The 4811-nt window shown below is 42.3% G+C and overlaps 1 protein-coding gene and 1 long non-coding RNA gene across 2 annotated transcripts in view; one reads left to right on the plus strand and one right to left on the minus strand.

The window, feature by feature from the left end:
• LOC116101474 (attractin-like protein 1) overlaps positions 1 to 4811 on the plus strand; it is a 350037-nt gene that overhangs the window by 112659 nt on the left and 232567 nt on the right. The window lies entirely within an intron of this gene.
• The window catches only part of LOC116104041, a 4089-nt gene continuing 3193 nt past the window's right edge, over positions 3916 to 4811 (minus strand). The window contains exon 2 of the long non-coding RNA XR_004123680.1: positions 3916 to 4762. This is a non-coding gene — a long non-coding RNA (uncharacterized LOC116104041). The remainder of the gene's footprint in view (positions 4763 to 4811) is intronic.

Raw genomic sequence — 4811 nt, forward strand, 5'->3', positions numbered from 1 at the left:
TCTCTCTCTCTCTCTCTCTCTCTCTCTCTCACACACACACACACACACACACACACACACACTCTTTTGGAATTTAGGATTAGCAATTCTGTGTGCATCATAGTGAGCAAAGACAAGCTAGGGTTCCTAGATGATGTTCATAAAAAATGTGAGTACTGAGTTTATCAGAGGAAGAATATAAAGCTTCTAAGAGAAAAAAAATGAAGCTGAATCTATGGGAACAATGTGGCATTGATGATAAGGATGGCCATTTTATCCCTGGGTTTAGGACAAAAGAAATTATTTAGGTATTTTAGGGTTGTCTACAAGAAAAAATGTACTTCTGAGAAAAATCTATTGTGGAAAACTAGAAGAATTTATCTTGTCAGGAATTTTAATCAATTGAATATGATTTCACATTTATTTGTGTCAATTAGTGCAGTTCTTATTAATAAAGCTTAGGAGGTAAATTTTTCACTGTACATTGCTGTAAGAATGTGGTCATGTAGGAAGATTTCATGTGAACCATGGAGAATTCTTTATTAAACATGCAAAGGGGCATGTATGCAATGTCTCTTCCATCCTGTGTCTCAGAATGACCAACTAATGCTTACTAAATCAGTTCTCAAGGGTGTTGAGGGTCATCACCTCATGGTGCTGTTAGGATTATGCTTACCCTTTCTGGAAGATTCTTGCTTTCAACTGTCTACTGTAGAACACTAACTAACACAATATGGTCTGGTTTGGCTTTTGCCAAAATGGTAAAATATGGCAGCTGCCCCTGCTCGACCTGCCTGTGACATTCTGCCCCTAACAGCTTGGCCTCACCTATCCTGGTTATTGTTTATATTTGTCTTGCTTCCTGTTAAGGGGACTGGAAACACTTCAGTCTCCTTGCTCAGGGTCATGGTGGATTGATATTTCACCTAGTAATGATGTAACACATGCTAATGCACAAACACCTGAAGGATTGAAATGTAGCAAGCTGAGCATTTTACTCTAGCAAATGCAATGTCATAGTTACGAGCTATGCTTAATAATGTAAATATATCACACATTTGTTTAAGTCAGAAAAATGATTTTGCAGGCAAAATTCTTATATTGTAAACATTAGGACATTTGAGTTATAAGTCTTTATAGTAATGCCATGTTAGGATAACAGATGTGTGTGTGTGTGTGTGTGAGTGTGTGTGTGTGTGTAACTAAGAAGCCTCTTTCCAACTGTGTTATTGCTACTATTCTGTTCTTGGCTATCCTTTTTGCTGTAAATTAAAATAGATGAAGGCTGTCAAGCCAAGTCAATGATGGAGGCTAATTTAATGTGGTACAATTGATGAACTTTGGCTTGTCCTTCTTCCCCAATGAAACACACGCAGTAGAGTGTAAGGTACTAGGCAGAGTATTTTGACTTAGACTCTTTGTTACATAGTTATTGAAAAAATTCCCTGTAGTTACAGAGAAATTGTAATTGAATACAGATGGACGCTTTTATGTGTTTTTTAAAAATATTTGGCTATATAACTTGATTTATGTAGCCAAAGAAATGGGCTGTGCTAGTGTATAATACCAAAGCATACATATAAAAGAGAAATGAATGTAAGCTGGAGTAGGGGTCAGCTGGCTTAAAGCTTAATCCTCATACAGCCTTTAAATGGCACAAAACAAACCACTCTAAAAGGGAAAAGTAGATTGTAAAATCCACAGGTATTGCTGGATATTCATCTCCATGGTTTTGATGGGCTTTGGGAATCTAAATTATTTTGAACCACAACACATGCCCAGAAGTACCCGAAAAGAATGATGGGACCCTGGGAATCCTCAGTGTGGCATCTTCTAGTCAGCCAGAACACAGAGGGTCTATTCAAACATGGAAGATGCCCCAATCATTACAAGTATCAAAACAAAATGGCAGTTAGTGAAAACTGACATTATTAGAAGGATTGTCTTAGTGCCTTCTCCATTAGTTAATTAGAAAAAGGTTGTTAACACAAAAGTTGTATTTATTTTGTGTGTGTGAGTGTTTTGCCTTCATGTATGTTCATGCACCAAGTTGTGTGCCTGTGCCCATGGAGACCAGAAATGACCATCATGTTGCCTCAGGTTGGGGTTATGGATGATTTTAAGTTGACATGTGTGTCCTGATAAGAAACCAAGGTCCATTTCAAGAGCAACAACTGACCTTAACTGTTGGACCATCTCTGTGGCTCCTTGGGATAGCTTGTGAATGAAGAGAAACAAGAAAAATATTAGGGCTATTTTCTTTTCAAGCCCCATCGTGTTTTGTTGTAAGAATATCACAGAGCTCTCTCTCTCTCTCTCTCTCTCTCTCTCTCTCTCTCTCTCTCTCTCTCTCTCTCTCTCTCCCCCTCTCTCTCTCTCCCTCCCTCCCTCCCTCCTTCCCTCCTTCTCTCTGTGTCTGTCTGTATACCTCTCTGTGTCTTTCTCTCCCTCTGTCTCTCTCTCTCTCTGCTTCTCTCTGTGTGTCTTTATCTGTCTGTTTCTCTCATCTCTTTCTCCCCCTCTCTCCCTCCCTCCCTCTTTATCCCCTCTCCCTCTCTCTGTCTGTCTCTTTCTGTCTGTTTGACTGTCTCTCTGTGTGTGTTTCTCTGTGTCTCTCTGTCTGTCTTTGTCTCTCCCTCCCCTTTCCCTCTGTCTGTCTGTCTCTCTGTGTGTCTTTCTCTGTATCTCTGTCTTTGTCTCTCCTTCCCCCTTTCCCTCTGTCTGTCTGCCTCTGTCTGTCTCTCTGTGTGTCTTTCTCTGTGTCTCTGTCTTTGTCTCGCCCTCCCCCTTTCCCTCTCTGTCTCCTTAAGATTAGTGCTATACAAGCCTCTATCAGAGAACCCCCCATTTAGTGGATGGCAGTTGATACAGAAATCCAAAACTGACCCACAACAGGAAGACAGGTGAGGGCAGATCTCTAGACCACAAATGTAGCAGCCATGCTGTCCCCTCCCAGGCTCAGGCAACATCACAGACCACTGGGAGAAAGAACGTAAGACCATCCATGGCGAGCCGTGTAACAAAAGGACATCTTCTGGGCTGGCATGACCATTGCTCTCTGCATGATCTGCACCTGATTGTGCCCATCAGCATTTCAGCATGGATGGAGGACGGGCCCCTGAGGGCCTTCTTCGAATTAAGAAACTATTAGCTGCAGTTAATGGTTGTTGGAGGAAGTAGATGTCATCTTTAGTGCTGGAGTCACTGTTGAGTTGCCTTTGCTCAAGTCAACATATGCCTATGCATGCTCAACCAGGAAACCCTAACTGAATTCAGTTGGTCACACAACAGGAAGCCACGAGTAGGAAAGACCATGCGGGGAACCAAGGAAGGGGAAGAGCTAAGAGGAGTGGGCTGGGAATGGCTAACCTCAACCAAGGAAGGGGAAGAGCTGAGAGGAGTGGGCTGGGAATGGCCAACCTCATCACATAAGTGTATGAAGATATGGAAACGTTTACAATAGTTACACTTACAGTGTGCAGCCTTAACTCTGATATTCTATAGACTTCATCACTGAGATGCTAGGGTTATGCTGCAGTCTGAATTAACAGTTGCATTACTGTCCCCCAAGTGACTTATATTCAGTGAGTGACAAGTTAGGAAAACACAGTTGCAACTTAAGCACCAAACCACTGCACAGCTGCCCATTATGAACAGAACTGTAAATCCATCTCAGACCATATGTTGTTGTTGTTGACATTGACTTGTTTGTATTCCTTATTGTTTATAATGCAAAAAGTATATTGGCTCAAAGCACATGGGCAAAAAGCAGTGTCCTGCAGGTTGTGAGCCACTTAGCGTGGCAGAAATGCTGGAGAGAACACCGTTTGCTTCTACAGCGTAGACAAATTCAGAATTGCCAGGAAAGGAGAACTAACACCTTCCTAGCAAACATGTATATACTATTAGGATTATAAAAACAGTTTGAGGCCAAAATACTAAGACAAATTATAGAATAACTTCTAAGATATTTCCATATCTCCAAAAGCAATATTGGACAAAAGTCAATAAAGCAGGTGCATAAGAGGAAGGTTTTGCCTGCTACGTCTCTCATTATGCAGCCACATGGTTGACAAGAAGATTCTTAAGGAATTCAGGATTCATTCTGATGCCCAATTTGAAGATGTAGTCTATCCAGTGAGGAAGGCAGGGCTGCAGCTGTGAAGTCAGCTCCAGTCAGGAGCATGAGGTTGCCGGTTAACGCTCTGCAGATCAGGATGGCCCCTGTCCCCCCCCCCCACCTCATTCTGTCTACCACCCAGACTTGGGATGGTGCCACACACACGTAGGAGGACTCTTCCTCTTCAGTTAATCCTCTGAAATGTCCTCTTAGAGGCACCTAGAGTTGTGCTCCAATCTCCCAAGTGACTCCAGATCCACTCAAGCTGACACTGAAGATTCTCTATCCCTTCAGGAAAGGATAAAACTGGGAGGGGCAGGAAGCACTAAGACTGAGTCACACCCAGACTAGAAGGAAGGATGTCAGTTGTGTTGGATGCTTAGTGTTAGGCACCCTCCTTCCTCCAGGACCTGTAACTTCTTGTTGGTGGTTCTCCAGTCTCTGTGTTTATTCTTGTTGGTTCATTGTCCAATTCCTAAAGCGGAGTAGATGGTGAAGAAAATAGGAGTCATGTTAACTACATGGAAACTTTATCAGCAAGAAAAGAATGAAATACTTGATCAGTGATGGGGTAGCAGTTGGCTGTGCATAGGCAATGTGCAGCAGAATGGCTGTTAGCGCACATGGAGACGTTCATTCAAGGCAAGGTCCAGTCTGTTTTCACTGTGGGAAAGAGAAGACTTTTAAATTGAGAGAGAGAGAGAGAGAGAGA

Source organism: Mastomys coucha, unplaced genomic scaffold (genome assembly GCF_008632895.1).
Source record: "Mastomys coucha isolate ucsf_1 unplaced genomic scaffold, UCSF_Mcou_1 pScaffold21, whole genome shotgun sequence".
In the NCBI taxonomy this organism is placed as follows: domain Eukaryota; kingdom Metazoa; phylum Chordata; class Mammalia; order Rodentia; family Muridae; genus Mastomys; species Mastomys coucha.